Here is a 25,691-nt window from a genome sequence, read left to right on the forward strand (position 1 = left end):
AATGAGATTGAAGTGAGTCGACAGAGACATGACAAGAATTGACACCAGAAAAATACAGATCTAGGAAATTACATGACAGTTATGAAATGTATCTGGGGAAATTCAGTTCCCAAATCAAATCACCGAGAAAAAAATGTGTGTGTCACCAAACCAAAAATGCGTGACACACTCTGAAAAATTGGTCAGAATCGCCGAAAAGATAAACAGCACAACGCCGACGTCTCCACAATGAATATGATGACAGATTTATATATAGCTGAATGGACAGCGGAAATAGGGCCGAAGCCATACAAGTACATATGTAATAACCAGAGGTTAAAAAAAGTAAATAATAAAACAAAGTTTAGCATTGCTCAACCGAAAGAGGCGAATCCATCTCGATGAGTTTATTTAATGTTTTGCACAAATGCTTGTGTTGTACAAAAATTTATCGATGCATTCGAGCTTGTTTTAGAGCATTCAAAGCAACTGACACTGCTCGACATATTTCGATTCTCGGCGAATTTCCCCCGAGTCAGCACATAAGATATTTTCCAGTCTTTTGTAATTATATTACGAATGTGACGTATAATATTTGCAATTCTGTCGTAGTTTTCGTTTACGTGATCTTGTCACCGAAATTTGCGGCTCATTCTGGCGGTGCTAATTGAAAGTGACACAGTTTATTTTCCCCCACCGACGCAAAAAAAGACACTCGCGTCTAATTCGCTCATGAATACTTCCCTTTACAGTCGAATAAATTCAGAATTTCAAATGATTCGCTTTATTTGTTGCGTTGTTGCGGTACAGATCGAAAACAGAGCTTTCTCCGGAATTCTAAATGAAAACACTCGGTTGCTAGATTAGAGCAACACAGGTGTGGTTCCACACATGTATTGACTTTAATTAACAACATTGTATAACATGTGTGAATAATATGGTTTCTACCTAATCGGATGTATCATACATTGTTTTTGATTTATAAAAATTCTATGTTGAAATTTATAAGATTTCTATTCATGATGAATCATCAATATCAATAAACTACTACAACTGAGACTGCAAATTGCTTTGGTTAAATCAAGCATCTCAATAAACTGACATCGGTCAAATATTATCGGTCCTGCTTCACTTTGATACTCTGAGAAAAGAGATTTATGGTTATGTTATACTTTTTGTTTTGACACTTATTTCACAACAAGAACTTGAAAACTTTGTGGTGATTTTCGGTACTAAATATATTTTTGCCGAGCACCACAAAGTTTTTTTTGACTTTGTAGTGAAAAAAAAAGTTAGAAATATTTTTGGTACCAGAAATCACCACAAAGTTTTCAAGTTCTTGTTGTGAAATAAGTGTCAAAACAAAAAGTATAACATAACCATAAATCTCTTTTCTCAGAGTATGATTCAACGTTCAAAGTGATGGATTTACCATGGTTTTGTTTAACCAAAACCAAAGAAAATCAATCAAACTATAGTTATTTAGCTATGGAATTTATTAAATTAAATTTGAACCATTGGAATAGCTTCACATGACTCAAAACTAAATGTTAGATGATATTGATGGAGTTCGTAGCATATACGGTGAATTATCTCTGTTAATTTTGAACATTATCGAACATTTCAGTCCACCCTCGTTTGCATTATTGATGCATATTCGAAAAAAATGCACAAATATTTTCAGGATAGTGAGTGAGGTTCATTTTGAGTTTTGGTGCCATGGTTTCGATGACAACAGCAATCAATTGCAACTCACTTTCATCTACGATATCATTCAAGGAATTGCTATATATCCATCTACTACACTTTAAATCACGTACTAAAGGGACTGACACTTATCAACATTCATAACTGCTACAAAATTCCATTTTTCACGAAATGGATTTGTCAAAATTTCTACAGATAAAAAAAGCAATGGAATGTCAATGATTCATTCGAAATGAATTTTGAAACTATTCTCTGTCTGAGAATTGGTTTCTCGTTGAGTGTATTGCGTTTCGTTTGTGTTTTTCATTGATATTTATTATAATTCCAGACATAAAAGGTGATAAATGCTTTTGAGTACGCAACGATGTGGCATCAAAGCGAGTGAACGCAGTGCACGAGTAGACAGTTCCAGGGCAGGCATAAAAAGGTGTTTGCTGATCTATTTATAATGCGTTATTTTTTTTTCTTGCTTTTTTGCTCCATTGAAGAATTCAAATGCCAGACTGAAATTGGTTTACGGCCTTTGTTGGGCCTTTCAATGCGTCTGTTGTCGTAGACAAAAATGAATTGGGCGCATTGAACACGCATTAATCATATTTGACTGCAAAATTCCATAAATGCTCATTGGACGGCGTGTCGTGCAATCGGTTAATTTTATGACACATTGTTATCGTCCAAGTTTTGCAAATTCGATAAATCAACATCCCTTCGGAATCACTAAATTTTCAGTGGATTCTTCAGAAACCTCGCAGACGGGAAAATACAAAAGAAAAGGATGAAATAACTGTTCTGCCAGAAGCGTTCGATCGGAGAGGTAGATAAAAAGTCTACCAACCACATAAAAGAAACCATCCCGTAGCGAGAAACAAAGGCAGAAAGGTAGATTTATCGGTTTCTTGAATCTCGGATTCAACTCTTCCACTGTACAAAGCAATTGCTTCCAGCGATAACTGTGTCAACCGATTGTAAACGACACACACAAACACACACACAAACCCAATTTACGCACAAAAAATACAGGAATGTTTTCGTTCTTTTCAAAATAAAGCGTGAAAATGAAAAATCCGTATCAAACCGAGAGTACATTCACATTAGATTTTCTAAATCATTGGTGGCTAACTGATTGTAAGCTATTGTTTCTCTTTTTTGATCAGGAGAAAAGATTCATGCTTTTTTCTATTGTTGTCATGCTTTTCTTTTCATTTTTTATTTTCGTTTTTCGCATTCTTGTACGAAAGAAAGAGTGAGCGTCAACGTTTGCCAAATTAATGTGATCATCGTTTTGCGTTTCCATGCATTCGTTCACAGTGAACTGACTGCACGAACATCTGAACAATGTTCCAATAACGAATGAGATAGAGTATTTGCGATAAAATAGGCTTTATACGTGGCATTACTAGCGGGCCAACATACACACACACTATTTTCCATCCAATCTTGCCAACGTGATAAGACATATTGAACAAAACGAAGATTTTCCTTTGTGCTCAACAAAATCATTTCTTTTTTTTCATTTTTGGTTCTCTTTTGTTGCTCAGTTTGCTTTGGAATTTTCCGGTGATGTGTATCAGCTTATGGTGGTATTTTATGTTGAAGAGAACAACACATCCATGTATCGTACGTGCAAAAATGAAAATACTTACACCGGCATCAAAGTGAGTTAAAGGACACGGTATGAGTCCGATACTTGGAACGAAGCAAAGCAACGAACAAAAATTATTGATTATGATTAGGTTTTTTTTTCACAACATTACGTGTGTGAGAGGATATAAATTGCAAAATGGTGTTTCCTTGCCTTCTTTGCGCGGCGAATCAATCAATTAATTCTCAAAGGATTGATTGGATGTGAGTGTGTGGGTACAGCTGTTTTTAGTTCATTGCATTCGACATTTCTCGATACATCGTCACAAAATCACAGATGCCCTTTCGTAACATTGCTCCACTTTTTTTTTTCCGATCATCGCATGCAATTGTGTGATTTTAATCAATTCATTTCACTCACACGAAAGCTCACTTGTAGCGAGTAACAAAGAGACGCAACGATAAAATTACACAAGAAGTGGCGTGCAATTGATAACAAAACAGACAAAAATTGAACATCTATGGGGTCATTTGTGATGGGCTCGGTATTATCCCAATTCCAGTGTTTTGCATTGAAAGCCGATGATTTTTTTTTTGTTTCAGTGGAAAAATAATGCCGAACTAAAAGTAGAACAACGAAAATGTCGGGGTAAATTGTAATGTGTATTGTTAAGGATAAATGTGAACGATATCATTTGCTACTTTATGCGCCGTTTCGTGTTGAATGCACAAAATGAAAAGGCGGTCGCTATAGTAGCAGAAGGAGATCGCCTACGACATGGTTTATGGATTGATTCTGTTCAGTTTGCACGTGTACTCGGCCGATATTGATCTAATCAGAAAGAAGGCAAAGAATAGGCAGAAGCATCAGGCACTAGGAAAAAGAGGCTGGATAAACGAGAAACAGGTCTTGGGAGGGAAAAAAAAGCTTGGAAATATACTGAACAGAATCGACGGCGATGCACGGATACTTATGACGGCGATGATAATAAGCGTTGTATTTGAATGAAATAGAATCGCACCCAATGAGCGCTAGTGCGTCACTTTTTTCACTCTCCATCCCTGTTCCCCCATTTTGTGTTTGTTATTGATTGAATTTATTGATAACAATTGAATTTATTGATATTGATTCGGTATATTTTCGCTTCAATTTTATTTCATTGCATTTTTTCGCTTTCTTATCCATTGCTTTGAGCACTCATCCATTGTATCGCGATGCCATCTCTTGTGAAGGTCGCACACAATCTCACTTTGGTTCGATTGCGTGTATCCTAATCCAAATTTAATACACTGTCGAAAACGTTTACTTTGTTTCTCACTCACCCTCGCTCTCTTTCTACCTTTCGCTGGAATTGGATGCCGTCACCTTTTTGCCATTGAAATGCGACGCCATCAATTTCGTTTGACTTTTTTGTTGTTGGTGCTATTGGTATCGCTCTATATCCATACAACGCATTGCCTGGAATGCGATGTGAAAATCGAAAGCATTTCGATCTCCTCTCAATTCAGCTCAGGTAAACCACGAGACGAATCAAATGCTCGAATTATTACGTATTATTATCTTCATCGGAACGGATAAGTTTTGCCAACTTTTTTACGAGGAAGCGGAATAACAACGTTAGTGCGCAATTGTGTCGATGGCAATATTTGTGCCAGAGCATGGATTTGAAATTAAATGAAGCAGACGATATTTCGAAAGCAAAGTATTAACTCAAGAATATTTATATCATTTTGGGGTGGAATTTTTCTTGGGCTGTTTGTGTTTTTTGTTGTTGGTGTTGCTGCTATTTGGCTTGGTCAACACAGTGGCGCTCTGCTGCTGTGGTCTGATTTCGGTGCACGTTCGCCGCCATACCAGATGGAGTAAGTTGGAAAGTTTTACGACGCCGTTTGCAGCAGATGTACACAATCTCATAAACATGAATAACTTAATAATGTACTGTGATGGTGAAGCAGCCAACACGGAACTATTTTCGATAAGTCTTTTGGTTAGGAGTTGTTGTTTTCATGATTTTGGCTTGGGCAATGGGCAAGTTTCTCGGCGATTTACCCCCGAAAATTCGATATAATCTTGGAAAAATAGAGCAAAACTTACGAAATCAAAATAGAAAATTGACTCGCTATTCAATTGGCATCAATGGGAATGGTTCTATTTCTGTGCTACACATAACTTTTGGGACGTATTGGTTTCATTGTTCAGTCAGTGGAAACGATAGTGTGGTTGTTAGGCCATTGCATCAAACCCTCACCCTCTTGATGGGAATATTGCACAAGCATTTGTATCTGTATTTCATTAAAATTGAAATGAAGATGTGAGAACCAGAGTATTCCATGTTCAATCCATCACCGAACTTGTTTACCCAGTAAAACTCAAAACTTACTAATTGGAAATATAGTTGATGTTTTTGTTTTATCTGTTCTCTGGTGCATGGAAAACCTTTCGATGGATAACAGCATAAATATTTATACAAATTGACTGTGGGCCAATCAAATTTGACTTTTCATGTGCATTCAATAAATTGCAAATGCCTACAAAGCGAACTCAATTCGGAATGTAATCAGTTGGTTTTCTGTGTCAACTACCACAAATCAATCGTTCAAAAAACATGTGTAGATTCGAATATCGTTTCAACATGAATATTGAATTATCAAAATTGGTCAGCAGTATACATATGACCGTCAAATTTATCAGAACATCGTACGTCCATAGAATTGTGCTTCGCGCAACATAGTTTGCAGCAATTTTGCATAATAAATGTTGCTTTTGTTTCGTTTTTCTGCTCAATTCTGTCTATAACAGTTGCTCATTCTCAGTGGTTTGCTTATCAAGTGATCTAAATATGCCACTAACTATAATGAACCTGTCGGTCACTTGGACACGTTTTGCCATATGAATTCATTGAATCGCATGCAAATATACAATTTGTATGCCGTATGATGATTAGAATATTTCGAAAACAATTAAAAATCATCAACATCCGTTGGACCTTATCGTTTGGGTTGCCAATCAAATGAATATTAATTTGGGTTATCGGCCATTTGACGTGGCTGCACACACACACACCGGTTTTTCCCATTTCGTCATTCAATCTGGCGTTTGAATGATTATTTTAAAAAAAGTGAACAAAGAATGCTAATTTATTCCAATGGCAAACTAACTCACACACGGGTAAATGTCAGTTTCACCTTTTTCGCGATATTTTCGTATTATGACATTCGTGAAATTCCATACATCTTGTTATTCAAAATTCTTTGAAATAGATTATATCTTCACCGGTGTGCAGGAAGTGATAATTGAAGTGAATTTCGTTAGCCACCGAGTTTTTGCTATTGTTGAACTGTCCGCAGATTAAAATCACACACATACATTCAAACGAGCTAGCGAGAAATGTTGACCATTAGCCAGACATGTGTGTAATTAGCGCGCGAAAAGCACTTGGAATAAATGATTTTGACAGCACTTCACTAATTACTTCAAATGGAAGCGAAATATTTTGGCGAACAACTAATTCTGGCGGCATAATTCCATTGAGACAATGGTACACAACAGAATTGAAATGATAAACAAAACAGTTCACACCTTTACGATATATATGTACTTGTACATGCACATGTACATGTACAATGGGAACGGTGTATGACCGAAAATTAATTCATTTTGTGCCAAGATCAACGTCCGACAAAAACAATTGCCATACAAAGTGGCCACTGGCCCACACCGCACCAAACCACAATCCGGGACGATGATGCGATTGAAAATGTTGATGGTGATGAATAAACGCATTTCCATTGCTAACTTTAATATTCAACAACACGTCAGGCAAACGATCGTGGTGTGCGTGTCAGGGCACGTACGATGGCGTGTGCGTGTGAAACGCATTTGAATGGAATTAATCAACGGAAAAATAAAACAACAAATTGAAATTCATTAGAATATCAATCATATTTTCGGTGTCATTGGTGTGTTTGTTCAGTTGTCGAGCCGGTTGTCAGCGGCTGCCCACCGACGACCGAAACAAAATCCACCGCACAAACACAATGTGCTGTAAAATTTGAATAATTGCTCGTCACTTGCTCCCGGTTTTTGGGCGTTGGGCACACTCATTGTTTTGGGATAAAATGTTAATTGCAATAAAATAATAAAATATGCAGAAAATGTTGTACACGAGCACACCGAAGATGTGGAGAATGGTGGGGATAGCAGCAGCACAACAGACAACAGTGGATGTTATTGATTAAAATGTTCATTTATCATTTGACGCTTTGTTTCTCGTTCGCCTCGTCCAAAATGCGATTCGAAATAATTTAAATTGTTGCTTTTAATGGGACGATAGAAAAATCTTCGGTAAAAAAATTGTTTCTTTTTATGGGTGCCTTGGAATCAATGTATATTTTGCTGTGATGAACGGCTCGTGGAAAAATGTATAAGACTCAAGAGACGCAGTTGATTTTGCTGATGAAATGGCAATAAAATAAATGTTTTTTTTAGCCCCCAATGTTCACATGGACACTATATGACTGAGGCAAATGCGATTTTTTCTCATTTAATAAAGTGGTCGTAAATCTCTGGTTTTAAGGCCGATACAATACGCAGAAAAAAGTACAATTTAAAAATACAAAATTTCGACAGTTTTGAGACTGTTCTATTCTTCTTCAGTTTCAGTTTTTCTGAGTCATGGCCCCATTCGTTCGTTTTCCTTTTGTGTCGACGATCATGATTTCAATTTTAATTTGAAACGATTTTTTTTTCGCTAGTCAGTGTTGTGGCTGTGTTGAAGACCGAGAAATGTGCTAACGCATGTCCTCTCATTTGAAAAAACATTATTCGGTATCATTTCGAACGCAACAACAATTCATCGAAATCAGAGATTCATTTCAGCATAGATATTCAGTTTACAACTGAATTCACAGTAACTGAATGCAGGCACTGCGAGGGGGAAATCACTCTAAAGTAATTTTTAACTTTCTCTATTACAAATTACTTTAGAGTGATTTGCCCCTCGAGTCACTGTGCGTCGTTGTGAGTAAGCGGGCGCTCTACATTCAAGTGCGGACGTGCATATACATTGGTTTACACACAACAAACCAATAATCAAACATTGTTCTGTTTAATTTCTGAATTTGATTCTTTTTCTTGTGTTTGTGCTGTTGACAAATTTGTAAGAAGAGAAAGAAGCAGGAACAATCATTCGAAGAAACAAAGAGTAAATATTCGCCACACTGACACTGTGTCAAGAGGACATTCACTAGCATCGCTCGATGTGACACATTTCGTTCGTTCTCTTCTCTTCTCTCCTCTTCGCAAGCACGCTCACTCCGATTGAGTGTAAACCAATGTATATGCATGTCTGCGCTTGAATGTAGAGTGCCCGCTCACTCACAGCGACGCAAACAGTCACTGCATTCAGTTACTGAGAATTCAGCTGTAAACTGAATATCTATGCTGAAATGATTCTCTGATCGAAATGGTTGCCTGTGCGCCGGTTTTTATTAACGTAATGAAAACTCTCTCTTTCTCTCTTTGTGTGTGTGTGTGTCCTTCGAGCGGAGGATGGGTGAGAAGACGGAGCACTGGAACAAAATAAGAAAATACGAATTTGTGGTCGACCGTGCTTGTGTTTGGGGTGGAGAGGCATACAACACAAAATATAATCAATCATACGGCTGTTAGGCTTTTTTCAGCTCCTACGCTGATGTATTCGGGCAATGGTGTGGTCTACCATTCCTTCGTCATGTTATTCACATGGCAACATTACTGTTTTTGGTACTTACACATTGCGCCAAATGTTTTGCATTGTCGCAACTACTTGTACACACATTTTCATCATCGGTACATGTGCTGTCGTCACCGCGAAGCATTCGTTTAAATAGATACCATGAGAGCCTTTGCTCTACTGAAACTGATTATGATTACTTTTTACGGCTATCGCTGACGTCGTAATCATTATTGCGTTTTTCCTTCGCTTCGTATTGGCGATCCATTTTTGCCAATACACCGACCAGAACCGCAGCGCGCGCAATACACGACACAAAAAATAGCGTAGCCATTCTGAACACGTTGAGAATCGGCTACATTGTGATTATGGCTAAAAATGTAAAGAACATTCCGCTCGATGCACACTAACTCACACTGACTCACACCCAATAATGGCGATTAAGTGCGACTGCAGAAAACTGCCATTTTTAATCTACTTTACATTTTATTACTTGACATCACTTTTTTTTCTCGTTCGTATCCAACAACATCAGTGTTGAAAAAATGTCGACCAGAGAATTTTAATAGCAATATGCATGTTCGGTCATTTCGTGTTTTGTCGGCGATGGTTGTTGTTTTTTTTTTGTTTGCTGTTTTCGCATAAGCTCAATCATTTGCAAGCAAATACGGCCATTCTGAGCTTGAAATGGCAATGTTGTCAGCTGTTTGCGTGTTATTGGCGCAACATAATCCAAAATATTTCTATAATAGAGAGAATATAAGAGCGTTCTATTTCTCCAATTAATTAAAGTGAAGTGTATGCACGCGATAAATGTGTAACATAATGCCGAATGTCCGCCGCTCTAGTGCGCCGCAAATGAATTGCATCTCATTTTTTTTTCTCTCTCTCTCGCATAGCCTGCATGTAGCTTATATTTGATCTGTATAACATTAATTGGATGAGCCCATTGGCCAGCGCCACAAAAACCATAAACGTTAAAATGAAAATTGCTTTTGAAAGCCAGGTGCTTGAGCAGATCGTCATTATCGTTGAAATTCAATTTTCTTTTGAAATCCCTTTCCAAAACCGCCGTCTTCTTCGTCTTCGTCGCCGTCATCGTCCACGTTGTTTTTTTTATGTTTCTGTCGTTCGTATTGCCATCCAACTTTACTTTCGATGACATTGATAAAATGATGAGTTGACTAAATTATCTGCGTGGCCGGTATTGAAAATGCCAAAATCAACGAAACCCAATGGGAAAAAGTAAATTGAACCAGAAAATTATGCAAATCAAAGTAATGAAAACGAAAAGAAATCAGCAAAATTAGATTATTATATGGCTTTTTTGTGTTGCTGTTGCTATTGTACCAATTCATTTTTTCTCGTTCTGTCTTCAATCGTTATTCGATTTCTTCTTTACGTCATACTCACACTTCGTCGTGGTCCACGGTGCCGTTCAATTTGTTTCCATCGAATCACCCAAATGACGGTGATGATTTTCGGCTTTGGTGTTTCTTTTTTCGTGTATAAATTTGAAAGAGACTGGATTCGCCGACCAGAGAATATGCCGATCAAAGCAAAACACGTTTTTGTCGACACGAGGCTTAAAGCGGCACTGGTTTTTTTTCTCGCTCTTTTGATTAATACACATTTAACGTATACATTTAAAATAGAAGCCAATAATCACCAATCCAGACGATAAAAAAAACGACACAAACTGGATTCATTTCCTTGAAATGCACGTTTTTTTTTCGGAAGGCACATTATAATTATATGCATTCAACAGTATTATAAAATAGTTCCTATGCGGACTATAGGCGCATCTTGCAGCTGGTTTTTGTTTCAATGTGTTCCGCTTACTTTTGATCCTCTCGCATTCGGTGTGCCTGTCATGCTCGTTCGCGTTTGCTCGCTTGCGATGAGATAAAAGGTGAATCGAACACACACACACACACACACACACACACACACAGGTATCGATAAAACGATTAAAAACCTATTAGCGTCACTTGGCTGCCTCAAATTACATTCGCCGAATCGTTTTTACGGAAATTTATGTTCCGCAAAGTAAATTAAGACGAGATGAGAAAAAAATGCTTGCAAACCCAATGAAGTGAATAAGAAAAATTTCAAAACTTTTGTGTGCTTCACATTAGAAAGAAAACGACTTTTCGATAAACTTTCCAAGTTAATCGCTTCGCGAAAGGCTTGTGATCGATGCATACGGCCACGCTTTGACATCAGTCGGAAAAAAATATCTGAATTTTAAATGATATATTTCTTGTCACACCTGAAGCGAAGAAGCCATTCGGAAAACGTATGTTTTCTTCGTATCTGTGGTAAATCAAATCGCTAGACATAAATCGTTTTTTTTGTTTTTTTGCGACATTATTACCAACGAATCAATAAATTTGTGCAGAAGGAAGTTGCTCGACAACGTTAAATTACAACAATAACCAATTAGCTAAACAGAATCTCCATCGAGCTCGGAACAATGAACTGTCGTGGTAAAAAGCCGCAGACAACAGCACAATGGTTTGCGTTGCGAAGAGTGGCCAAAACATACTCAACATAGCCATTTTTACACACGAGACATAAACAAAAGTACCAAAGTCAAGCATCGACGATGAAGCAGTTTCTGGTATCGAGTTGAACCGCTCGATCCGAAACAAAGCCGCTACAAGAAAATATACCAACAACAGCAACGGCAACAGCAACTAAAAGAATTAAGTGAAAGTGATTGTAAATGACATTTGATTGAAGACATTGCCATCGTATACATAATCGAGTGTACGCATACACACAAATCCGGAGCGGTTTTTATCATTCGCACACTGCCAAAGAGTCGGCGTACTTGATAATGTGCTTAAGTCTCTGGGTTGGGTGAACGTATGTATTATTGAGCTTGGCACTGGTTAGCGCACCGCGCGTCTCACTTATAAATTATGCTGCGTACGACTAGGAGCAATACCGTGAATCTATATCGCATGGAGATGAATCGACGTCTTTAATAGATTTTGATGATGGTTTAATCTGGTTATAAGTGTCTGTGCATATTATGTGCTTTTACGCTTGGCCTTATTTTTCGATGCCTTTTTTTCCAGTATGCAACACAACAACGCAAACACACGTACACATACCACGAACACATACACATGCACAGCGAATGAGCCAGCATCGACATAACACTGTTCATTGTGCACGTTCTAAATGATTCGCAAGTATTAAATAGCAACGTAGCAAACAAAACATAAAACCGTCAGCCATTAATTGACACACATAGTGAATAGTGAGTGAATATACGTGTTCTATCGAAGCTAAAACTCATTTTCGCTAACAACACACTGGAACAATTGACATCTCTCGCATCGAAGAGAGATGAGGAGAGAATATAAAAAAAAACAACAACGACCACGAAACAAAACGAACAAAGCACACAGTCACTGGGTGAATACAATGAGAAACTTAACTGAAACGTGAAAAACGAAAGAGAAAAGAACTCAAACCGATTTAATAATAGAGAATTGAGTTTGATAATCGCTAGCGAATCGATTGCGGTGTGTGTGTGTGGTTTGGGTTGCAAAGAGAGACACCATATTGTCGCGGCGAACAGCAATTTTAGCACAACAAAACAGTCACATCAAATGTAATAAACCTCGAAAAAGTTTTGCCTTCGCAGTGCTACTACTGCTGTGGCTGCAGGAAGAAATCGATTTCACTGTGTATTTCAAGCATAAAATAGCGCAGCGAATAAGTGTTGTCATGCCAAGAGACTTTTTGTATGCGAACTGCGAAGTGAGATGTGTGTGCACCGTGTATGTGTGTGTGTGTGTGCTCAATCGATCCTTTGCTCTAAATCATTCACTCTCATAAGCATCAAATGACACAAACTTTCATGAAACATGTTTCAGAATGACACCAAATTACTTTTCCATACGTGCCGCTGCGACCGTTTTGTGATTGTGTAATGCGTTATGGGTTGAGCGGTGCCGCTCTCCACTCCGCAACAACTTCGACATGCATGCTGCACTCGGTATCGATTTGATGTGCAAAAATTTGCCAGCAGCAATGCCAACCGAGACAACAGCACAACGGGAGAGAAAGAGAATCATGCAGAAACGGACAGCAGAAAAAAAACTCCGATCAAAACCAAAATGAATGTGCAATTGATTTAGCTCATTTTTGGTGCTCAAAGTGAAGACACTAGAACATCGCTGCATATATCGAACAAAATTAAATAAATTAGGTGAATGCACACCGGTAATTTTGTTATTATTCAACGACATTTTCCATTTAATTTGCGGTTTACTTTGCAAGTCGCTTGACACCGCAACCAGAGACAATACGTGTCGCATCGCAACCGATTATATGCCAAACGAATACCGCATTCACTTATGGAATGAAGTCATGCAAATGCAATAAAAACCTTTCAGCAAGAAAACGAAATTGATTTGAAGCCAAACGAGCGGCGGCGGCGGCGGCAAAATGTCGAATTTTAAATTGGATGAATGCACGCACATACACACACAGAGAGAGAGAGAGACATTGCTCGTTTTATTTCCACTGTGACTGCTAATGAAAATTTAACAATTTGCATGCAGCACGTCAAATGTTCACCAAAAATTTCAATTTCTTCCACATTGAATGTATTCCAATGTACAAGTAATCATTGGATTTGGTTTTTTTCTGCTTCTTTGTTTTGTTTTCGTTTTCGCGAATTGTTTACATAATGCGTTGAGTTTAACATGCGTTCCAGACACATTTCGTTTTCAAGACAACAACAATAAAGAAGGCAGAAACATTTCACCGCATAAATTGGCATTTTTATCGCGTTTATGCGCGCTGCTTCTTTTTTCTTGACAATACTCGGAATAAATAAAACATTCGGTTAAAATAAGCAAAAATTTCTTGACAAAAACTTAATTTCCGGTCTGAGGCGTTTTCGTCCGGTTGTGTGGCCGCAAAATGGCAGCAAACAATTCACTACGACTATGACTATGGTACGTAATAGGACGATGTGTGAAAGTGTTTCGTCGTATTTACATATCACACATTCGCGATTTTACATTGTGCAGAACGGAATACAGTTGATATTGGACACTAGCTATTTTCTGACTCAAACAAAAAACTACATCAAAATAGCACACTTCTGATATCATACGAAAATCAGCAACAAATAATCACCATACGTAAATTGAATATTAATTCCAATAAAAAAAAACCGAAATTTATCCGAAGAATTATTGCAAATTTTTCGGCTGAATAGATGCGCCAGCACACGCATTGATTGTTGCCTTTTATTTGCATTGCAAACAAATTGATTTGGCTCTAGCGCGAACGTTGCCCATTTCCAATTATCAATTTTTGAATATTTGGCCGTTTGTATTCAGCACAATCGATGCACGTTCATTGTTTTCGATTATCGAATTTGCATATTAATTTTGTATACACGGTGTTTCAATGGTCGGGCTGACGTATATTCAACAGCAAATTCGACACTCAATTCAAATTTCAAAGTGTTGACGACCAAGTGAAAAATTATGTTTGCGATTAAACACCAACAAAAAAAAAAACATACAGAAGTGGCGATCGGTGAGAGGAAATTCGAAACTCTGGCATTTTTTCACCAAAATTTCGGTTCATTGTTTAGCGAACGATAAACTGTACATCTGCTGCTGGCATAAAAACAGAAACTCTGACAACTGATCTGCTATTTACCATTTATCGCAATTGTTCATCGAGTTGTTTGATGGTTTTGCGACCAAATTCAAAATATAGCTAATAAATCGAATTCCGTGTTTCATTTTGAAAGTTATCAACTGATTAAACACCTGATGTTGAAACTGGTTCTCCAAATTTAGAATGAAATTCTGGTGAAAAACGTAAATGTTTCAATAGAACCGACGTACTGATTTTGATGATTCTGATCATTTAGTCAAGCTGCGTGTAACGCGTCCAACAAAGGGCTGGTTTTGGATAAAATCGTTTATGTTGCGAGTGAGCATTGAACATAAATGACATGCGAGCACGCGAAACAATTTGCAGCACTTCATTTTCAAAAATAACACACTATCAAATCAATGTATCGTTTGATGTGCGAACCGAGTTGAGCCGGTTGCTGAAAAAAAAATGTTTCACCTTGTTCTTCGCGTGTTACAACTTGACCAATTTTGTTTTTTATTTTTCATTTTCTCACCGGTGTACCGCCAAATTGATGGTGTTTTACAATTTATACACACAGCACCTCGAGCAATTCACACTTGAAAACTCACCGGGGCAATGTAAGAAAACAACTAAGGAACAACTCTGTGTGTAGGTCAAAACTCAATCGCAAAAACCGTACCGCAAACAACACTTTCGATTTGGCTCGAGAGTTTTACCCTGTCGCTACCGGTCGTAGCAATTGAACTAAGGTTTCTCCAAAGTGTGCCTTGTGCCGAGCAGTTGATCTTTACATTCTCTTGAGTTTTTGGGCGTTCAATGCCAAAAGTGTTCTTTTAAACACGGTGCTGTGCAGTGGTTTTTCCGCTTTAGTTCAACGAATAAAGGTGTTTTTTTTCTATTTTCGTCGCTATTTTATGCATATGAATTAAGGCATCCTACATTCACATTTTCATTACTCATTTAGCATTTAATTACATGTTAGATGTCAAGAATGGAGTCGTTACAAGGGCAAAGACGTCACAGTTGAATGTAGTACAGTTAAAAAGCATGAATAAATAAATAGAAGTACGTAAATTAAAAGGGGGAAAAATGTTATCACATTCAATGTGTGTGTAAAAAAATAAGCGAGTGAAACAGTCAGCTAAAAAGTAAGGTAATCGCAACGGCAGTGTCTCTGTATTCATGTTACACAAAGAATTGTTCCCCATCGTGAACGGTCCACGGTGAAAATACGGCAAGTAAACTACTGGATAAATAGTGGCACACATATTTAATTCAATCCATTCGCTTTGAGTCGCTTTTTATTATCAAGCCAGACCATTCTTTTCTGCGTTCTATTCGAACACTTCCTTTTGACTTATGAAGTGAAAAGAACAATGTTACCGTGAACACAAACACATGGAACAACGAATTGGATTGCCGGTCAATACCTTTTATCGGATATTTATACCGTACACGTTTCTGTAGTGACATTTGAACTGAAAAAATGAAATGTTGTTATAAGTCACACAGAATATCACGAATCCATTACAATCAATAACGAAGTTGGTAACATTAACGAAATCTATACGATCCATCACAACAAGCAGATTATGAAACTATTCTCAGAATGTAAACGTGATGAATTGAATTGAAATGACATCTGACTCCCAGCCAACGGATCACATTATTCACGGGACTTCATACCATTGAATGGAATAATATATTTCGAATATAATTAGAATAATTAGTATGCGTTTGTATGAGCTATAATTTCGGCTTATGGCCGTTGGTCATCGAACTGTATGTGTAATTGAATCAAAATGTGATACCTAAAGTACTCTATCAATTGAAATTTGATTATCGAATATGGATTTCGAATTAAGGATAATTGAGCGCTGTGATAGTAAACACGTGTTCATCATTTTCTCAAATTAACTCAATAAACGGACCATACGATAAGAATATAATAGCTGATAAACGCTTCATAATAATTTCCATGAATGAAATTACGTTGTAGCCGGTCGTTGTCTTTGTTTTTTTTTTCTTTTCTTGCTTCACTTTTTCAAGAAAACACACTGCATATTTTAATGTTATCACAACGAACTACACCGACGTCCGACCCCGCGCAGAACAGAGATAGGCAAAAATAGCTCGACAGAATGCTGATAAAAATGCAAAGTCAGTGAATCCTGAAATGGTTTTGCTGTCGAATCATGCTTAAATTATACAACGAGAGGCTGTTCAATGAGACACAAACAATGCACTGTCGTTTGTCAATGTTTTGAATAATTCATCGTTTAATCAACATAAAATTACGAAAAGTAATTGGCCTTTCATCATGTGTCATCCAAAAGCTAACGATGGTAGAAGCAAACGAACGCACACCACTTCCTCTGTTGGTCGCACATTTTCTGTTCTGTTTTTTTTCTTCTTCTTCTCTTTTGCTTTACTGTTGAATGCGAACACGTCAGATATATGTTTGTTCTGTTGTTTTTGAAAGTGCGGAAATTAAGACAAATATCCGCTTATTTGCGATATTATGCGCAAACCGACCGAACAAAAAAGGCGGCCAACTCTATGAAAACTTTTAAACAAATTTCGGTATTTTTGCATTTCCGCTGATGGCAAGCAGCTCGGTGCATTGCCTCGGTCTGGGGACAATGTTTTTGCAACAGTTGCAATGTTCACTATTACAAATACAAATGGCAGTCGTGTGAAAATTGCCAGTGTGACCATTCGAAATCGCAGTGCAACGCGAACGAGAGAGCGTACGCGCACACTTGAGCGATTGGCAAAGAAACAACACAACAAATTATCAAAACAAAACGGTGTTAGTGGTGTGGCTGTTACTGTTGCCGTTGTATTTTTGTTTTTCTTTCACGTTCATTTTGCCATTTGTTTTAATAACATACATGAAAATTCGCTTATGAATTTCATTTTATGGCTTAGCCCAAGCCGAGTGCGGCAATTTTGAAATTGATTGCACTTGGCCGACATAAATAATGTGACTCTCTAATGCACGGCAAAACCAACGTAATCGCGAATCGAATATATGTGTACAAAACACACGGTAGCTTATACACGAACACGCACGAGAAATACATAGCGTGCAGCAGTAATGTTTAGCCGTTGCCAGTAGCCAGCCAGCCAGTCAGCCCCATAAAATTCAGTTTAATTTGTATAATTATGAATTTCAAAACTCAACGCACTCACACACACGGAGAAAAACTTTGCTTCACATCGGATTTACTGAATAAATTTGAATATTACATATTGAAATCTTTCATATCGCTCGTACACTGCTCCGCTCTGCGTTGACAGAAATTCAGAGCTGTAACTGAGTGCATGTTTTGTTTTTGTCAAACAAAACCGAACTTTTTTATGAGTTCGCAACAAAACATTTTTTTCTCTTCTATTCGGCCATGATTTCTGTTGCTCAATCGATGATTGTCGTGCAACACTGATTTTGCTCATTTTCTTATGCGCTTGGAATTTATCGCTCAGACACGAAGTATGTGGACCATTCAGTGCATTTGAAGTGATCTGTAGTGTCATTTTTATGGAATTTTTGTCGGAATGAAAATGCCTAAGTACATCCATGTGAATTAAAAAAGGGTGTGACTCGATAAAGTCATTCGATGACGAATATTTTTTCGCCCTGCTTTTCGTTTGCATTATAGACAATATTTTGCCACAGAAACGCTGAAACATGAATTTAAAATGAGATGCCAAAGTGGAGTAAGAAAAGTCACTTACCGTAAAGAAAAACGTCGCGTAACAATTCTGTTGGAACCGGTCGAAAAACACTTTGGTGACAGTAGCAAAGAAATTCAAGCCGATTTCTACCGTGTATGTTGGTGTTTGTGTGTTCATTCACTGCAATGATACTGCTGTGTCTGTTTATAGTTGGATGAATATACGCTGGAATGGTATGAGATTCGTTTTCATGTTGCGGTTACTGTTGATTGCATAAGTAAATCTCTCTCTCTCTCTCACACACACACACACAGAGACATATACATTCGCCTCGCGAATCTCTCTCTCACTCAGCTGACACAATTTTTACGCCAAGCATAAACTTAACACGAATAATATTCGCGACACGAAACACTTTCGATAAAATTGATTTATGTGATAATAAAATTATTTGTTTAACACCGAACAAATATTTTCTTTTCAACTGATTTTTTTCTTCTTCTGCGAATCACTAAAGAAACTATTGATTTTTATCCAACAAATGAAGTTCACACCGATTTAGCAAAAACAATTGAGCACAATCAATCAATTAACAACGGAAAATAATGGTTGAACGGAAAATAGAAGACAAATTATATTTGATAGAATCGATTTATTGGCCAAAATTGCACAATTTAAATGTTGTTTTTATAGTTTGCGTCACTTCGATTTTGTTTAACTGACGTTTTATTGAGAAAATGTTGTTCCTACCGATGTCGATGACGCACTGAGGAAAACGCACAATCTGCAAACAAAAAAGAAAGAAAATTACGGTTAAAATTCAGATAGAAGAAATTTTACTAAACGATGGGCATTTGTACGAGAATGAGAATGATGGCTGTGAACATCGCGTTTGTTCTACTACAAATTTTATGAAGTTTGCCATTTTTATGGCTATTTCGAAACATAGACGTAGCATAGCACCCAGCTCAATATTGATTTTATTTTTGTTTTCCTTCTTTTGAAAAGCATGAATTTTTCTTCCGGGCGCACGAAAAAAAAAATCCATAAAATAAATGGTTTGACGTGGTAAAGCAGAATTGAACAACGGTTTGATAAGTATAGAAAAAGTCATGTTGGGCGACCAGCATCGCTGACACACAAAGCAATTGTGTGTACGTGTATGTGCTATGTGCTGTTTGATGAAGTGTTCATGTAAACAGACACGAACGGTGTAGAGAAAAAAAATGAGAAGAACCATTTTGCTCGTAAATTGTACGTCGGTGTGGTTGTCATTATTGGTCTTTTTATAAATTAAAATGTGTTTCGTAGACACGGTTGTTGTGGTAATTTTTTTTTCGCGCTGGCGTTTCGCTTTGGCTTTTCCGTTGGTATCTGGAACCATGTGATTTGTTATGCAATCATATTCGTTGCTCTGTCTCGGTGTCTATATTCATGTCTGCATTACACAGTTTTTTCGCTTGTGTTTGAAACACACACGCACACATTGAACACTCACACCTCCCAAAGAGATCCCATTGCTGCGTGAAATCGACCGATAAAACTTTTCTCGATGCTTTGATAATGGACCGATCCAGGGTATATCGCCATAATCGCGTAAAATAAATGTACATATCGCTTCACCCTTTTTAATAGCAAATAAAAATAAATAAATAGCATCATATTTCGCCGAAACTTTGTTCTTGCCAACAATTATTTCGCTCCTTCTTCGTCGAACCACCTCGCGTTTGACCATGCTAAAGCAACATTTTTTCCACTTTAATTCCAAATTGTTTACATTCTCTTTACGAAACATTGCAAACAAACTTATTGAGAGAGAGAGAGAGAGAGAGAGAGTGCGATTTTTCTCTATATTTATAATGAGAATTCCAGGGAAATGTTTCATTTAACAATTTTTCAACTGTTCAAATGTTCAAGCAAACAAAAGAATAATTTTCATTTTCCTCTCTCTATTTCAACAGTGTTCGTTTCACAAATACAAATGCATGGCAAATATGTAGGCAAACATTCTGATTTCTAAAGCAAGCAATTCGACGAAGTGTTCAACGTTTGAAACTTTAATTTTCATCAAAGATTTGGACGAGAAAAAAAAGAGAAGTTTTTCTCATACAGATTATTTTCCATTAATTTTTGTTTGTTCCCTTGAACAAAGCATTCTGAAACAGATGCCTTCGACTGACCTTCTAACAAACTATTCGGAAGCTCAGTTTTGCGAATTGCAAATCGTGCAATTCACGTCTTCTATCTATAGAGAGATATAAATGCTAAATCAATTGAAACATTGTTTCAATTACACGTGAGATGGATTGAAAACGAAACGCACATAACGGATGAGAAATCACAAGTGAAAAACAAAGCCGAGATGGAGCGAAAGAGATGCAAATAATGGACATTTAATTCAAATGAATGAAATGGTCGGCAGATGCATCGATTGATGAACACCACAAAACGAACGTATCGATGGTAATCGCGCCAAAGTGATTGAAAACACATTTACACACAAATACAAGAGGTAATTGTTTGTAATCGTCAATAAATGCACTGGCAAACACATAGCAACCACAAACGAATAGAGAGAGAAAAATCAAAGGCAAGCAAACAAGCAAACAGCGAAGAAAGGCGCACACAATCAATTGGCTCACTCTTCCACTTCCTACTTAGTAATCCGTTGTAATAATAAATATCTGTGGTAAGTTGAGGCCGCTCTTTGATAACATCGTGATATTACATAGTGGATAGCGTCAATAGCGAATACAGGTACATTTTTTTTTCTACTTCTCTCTACCTTATATTTTTTTCGCGAGCACGAGCACTCAACACATGAAGAAAAAACTTGCACTTTCACGTAGCTGAAGAAATCGAAAGAAAAAGTCACATATCGTTTTCACAACACGATTCGATTTTCTTTTTGCGCCACGGTCCAGTGAGGATAGCGCTCCACTACTTTGCCTCATCTCATTCAAACACACAATCATATGCAATTCAAGATGAACTTTGCGAGTTTGTTTTTTTTTTTCTCTTCACGTATCTTCATTTCTCGCCCGATCAGCAGCAAAAGTGAACGTAATACAAACTCCATTCCAGGGTCAGCTGAGAAGCAGAAAAAAAACCACGTGAAATGCGGAAACGTCATCACCAAATTAGAATAAAATTGATGCTTCGTTTGTAAATTCCACTGATAAAATCGACTCACTTGCAACGCATCATTTCATTCGAAGATGATTTTTCGAATCGTTTTCGTCTCTTCTCTTTTTGCACAGCGTTTATTTGAATGCAAAACATTAGACAATGATAAGCCAACTGGGGAATACAACGATAGAAACACGCTTTTAGAATTGATTCGTGCAAATGTCGTTCCATGTTCACTCTTCTTATCAACTTATGAGGTGATTATGTTTGCTTGAGTTAAGCAGTCACACAAATTAAAATTAGCTTTTGCTATAGGACGCCAATTTGAACGAAACAAACTCATTTTTTTTCTAATTCTTTGCTCATCAAACATCGTGAATTGAAAGTTAAACGAAAATGGATGAGGCGACGACTATCAAAACAATCAAATCGATTTTAGTTTGGTGAACTTGTGTGCATCGAAAATAAAACGTTTGCTTCAAGCAAATTGTGTTGAGACGCCAATGGAGTTGGATGGTCGATGTTGTGTGAAAAATGATGTTGATTGTTATCGAATTCATTGCACGGAACGCAAATATATACAAAAGCACTTTGTCGTGAGCGATGTTTTTGTTGTTGTTCAAGTTGAGTTATACCAATGTCAAATCTAGCTGAAACTATTCCAAAAAAAAAAATGACTTTCAAAATTCGCATACATTTTATTTTGAAATGGATTTTTGTCTATCATACTCATAAAACGAATTTTTATCACCACTTGAGCCGACAATTACTTTATTTATGTTCAACAATTTCAGACCACATCGCACTTCTTCTCCATTTTTTTGTTGTTGTTGTTGCTTGTCTTCTTTTGCGGTTTACATCCCGTGTACGTGTGTTTATCAGTTTTTCCAATGGAAACAAACAGTGAGAAAGTAAAAGAATCGGATGTTTTATTCATTTTCGCGCCGCGCCAATAACACACACACTCACAAATCGTTTCGTGAATCAATTTTTGTTTTGCTTTGTTTGGGTTTGCTTTCAAGAACAGCACTTCTTTTCTCCACACAGAGAACAAGAAAAATAATAATAAACAGCAATTTGAACAATAGCGATGATTCAATAGGAATACGTGAAACGTTTTTCTTACTACAATTTTTAATATTTTCTTTTTTTTTCGTTGCGTTTTCATTGGCAAAAGTGTCGACGACGTATCATAATTCGTATCCAATTAATGAGCTTAACACAACGCCAAGCCGTATGGTAATTTTCACAATTTTAATCGAATCTATTGTTTGACTGTGGTATTTTTTTTTGTTTGTACTTTTGCAGCTTCGCTGGTTCCATTTCGAGACTATACGAACTATTCCGTTCTGTCGAGTAATGAGCGCGAGAGATGATGATTACATTTAATAGCGCCAATCTCATTGTCTGTTTCATGATAAAGAAATCTGATTTTTCTTTCATTTTCTTTTTCACTGCGTTGTTTGATTGTGCTGGTGTTTGTTCATTTTTTTTTTCTTCATTCGTGTGTATTCGCACACGCTAATGATTTTTCAGTGCAAAGTGTTTGTTTTTCATCTTCAATCTATTTTGCATTGTGAGTCGATAAATCATGGATGCAAATTCCAGTCGGAGCAAGTGGCAAAGAGAAAGAAAGAAAAAAAAATTAAAAATGATCATCATTTTTGTTACACTTTATTTTCACTGTTGCCACGGGAGATGAGACTGAGACTGAATACCATCACGATGTTGATTCGAATCGATTGTAGACTAAATCAGCGTGAAACGAGAGCAAACATTCGAGAAAAATAGAGAGAGAGAAAAACAAGTACAAAAAAAAACACGACGCGAATTGAATGAAAAATTGGAGGCGAGTTTCGCGTACTGTGTTGGGATGGGTCCGGGCTACATTTCAAAATGTAGCATATATTTTCGTACATTTTTTGTTCATTCGCTTTACAGCAAAAAACATTGCGTCAATGTGGAATTTAGCGAAATTTTGATACCCAAATCGACCGAAAAAAAAGAGAAAACAATTGCAAATAAAAGTAGTAAAGCGTCGAAAATTGATGATGAAAAATGCTGAGCAGTGGCGAGAAATTGGCGTAATTTATACGCCCATATATTCCGTTTCGTCCAATTCACAATTCACGATTAGCAAATGTTTAAGTCTCCATTGGCACCAGTGTACGCACTAACTCGGGTCAATTAAGCACTCATTAGCTTTGTTCGACTCTAGCTAAGCTCAAATTCACCAAAATTTCATGGAAATTACGTGTGTATAGTTTTTTTTTTCTCTTCAGCCGCAAATTAATTTCACAAAATTTAGAGGCAATCCATTGAAAATGAAAACATGATTTCTAATCACATTAATTCCAACCGCGACACAATAAGTGAAAGAGAAATATAAAAGAAGAAAAATAAAATAACAGCCAAAATTTGGTTCAAACACTCTCACTTTAACTGAATTCAAATGACTTGAGCGCCTTACGAATTTGTACTATAAGATTATTAAAAAAAACCACTGAAAATGAACATTTTAAGTAGAATTTCGTACCGTGATTTCTATTGTGGCAATCGATGGTAGCCGATTCAACGCGGTTTACTTAATTTAAGAAATTCGATTTTGCTATTTCCCATAAATGTGTTTAGTTTTTTCTTTCCAATTTTTCATTGGCACTAAAATTCAACGATTTTCTTTTCCGTATTCAAATTTTCCCACGCGTCGAATAATTCAACGTATTTAGATAGTAAAAAAGAAAACTCGTTGAATTCTCTGAAGAAATTGATTTTTCCGTTCGACGGAAATTTTCAGAAAAATTGAACAAATTCCGTGAATTGATTTCAAGTTTTGATTTTGGATTTATCACACGCGGTGCGATAACTGCAGTCGAAAAATATAGTAAACGTCCGTTTCGAAACGTGTTTCTACGATGACTAAAGTGAATCGATGTGAAATTCACATTTCAACGGCTATCCAGCGTTGATGGTTGTTCAATTTTGGGCGAAAACGAAAGCGAATTACGTACAATCAACGTAAGCGGCACCGTATTGCATTCAAGCGCACAGCAAATGTTGGCTTGAATGAATCGTTGCCGTGACGCACAAGCTTATTCATCAGACGCATCGCTCGCAATCGAAGCGCTAACATGTTAAGCCAATGCTTCAGCGGCGGAATCGGCTCATTTTCACACAAATGTTTATTCATTCTCTCGCTTTCATCGACACACAATCGCAACCGTATGACGTTTATGTGTGTGAAGCATGCGTCTTACAAACAAAAACAGCATGCTTCTTCATTTGTTGATGTATTTCGATGACGAATTTCGAAGCAATATCTTACACATCAATATTGATCGTCTTAAAATATTTCCTATGCACAAAGTCCAGAAATGTGAATCAATACTTGAATTCTTACCTGTGAATGATGGTGGTTATTTATTATTTTCGTTAGAATACTTGTGAGACTTGATGTATAGAGCGTATGAAATGGAATCAATCCACCTGTGGAACTTGGCTTGTATGCTAACTGTCAGGCAATTCATTTCGCGATTGGATATTCGGCGTAAGCCCACAGGAAATCCCAAAGAACGGCAAATAAAATGAATGTATAGAAATAGGTTGGCCTTGGAGAACTCTTGAATGTGTTAACTTGCATTGTTTGCTTTTATTACTCAATGAGTAATACTCATCCGTTCTGTTCACTTACAATCGGATTTCTTTGTTGATTTTTGTTCGTTTCTCAATTTTTGTTTTCTGCTGATAAAGTACAATTGCAATCATTCAAAATGCCAAGCCGTCGACTCTATCATTTCTTCTTTGAATCATAATCTCTTTGTTGATAACTATCGATTGTACACTTTCACCCTTTTCTTATCTATTTGATTTGCTTTTTGTTTTGAACTATAGAAAAATATATATATATGAATAAGGCAACAATAGTTTTTTTTCTATTCAAAAAATAAAATCTATATTTTTGTTTGGTTTTCGTTCCAGAGTATATGGAACTTATGCGTTGAGTTGGTTGAAGACACACTTTGTTTATGTCATCGCTTCGCATATTGTTTATAGAAAGTAATTTGATCAACTTGACATAACGAACGCATGCGCTGCTTCTGATGCCTCGATATGATTGTGTGAAAAATATGTAAAAATGCCGTTAGTTATGGAAATGAAGGCAGAGGCGGTCATGGAACCGAATGTTATTTTATTGAGATTGCCGCTTCAAACAAAAATAAAATCATCAGTTTGGAGTAATCGGCTCGAAGGAGAGAGAGA

The 25,691-nt window shown here is 37.0% G+C and overlaps 1 protein-coding gene across 7 annotated transcripts in view; it reads right to left on the reverse strand.

The window, feature by feature from the left end:
- Positions 1 to 25,480, reverse strand: part of LOC129579249 (furin-like protease 2) — a 207,143-nt gene extending 181,663 nt beyond the window's left edge. For 3 of the 7 annotated variants that reach the window (XM_055469148.1, XM_055469121.1, XM_055469138.1), the window contains exons 1-2: positions 23,971 to 24,352; positions 18,366 to 19,089 (exon numbers count right to left, since the gene is read on the reverse strand). The gene's annotated coding sequence lies outside the window, so the exon portion shown is untranslated. Of the gene's footprint in view, positions 1 to 18,365; positions 19,090 to 23,970; positions 24,353 to 24,831 lie in introns of those variants that run through there. The other 4 variants (XM_055469175.1, XM_055469129.1, XM_055469167.1 and 1 more) reach the window with 3 other exon arrangements.
- Between the last annotated feature and the right edge of the window lie 211 nt (positions 25,481 to 25,691).

The sequence above is a fragment of the Sitodiplosis mosellana genome, unplaced genomic scaffold (genome assembly GCF_009176505.1).
Source record: "Sitodiplosis mosellana isolate CC-2019 unplaced genomic scaffold, AAFC_SMos_1.0 Smas_scaffold_1, whole genome shotgun sequence".
Lineage (NCBI taxonomy): Eukaryota > Metazoa > Arthropoda > Insecta > Diptera > Cecidomyiidae > Sitodiplosis > Sitodiplosis mosellana.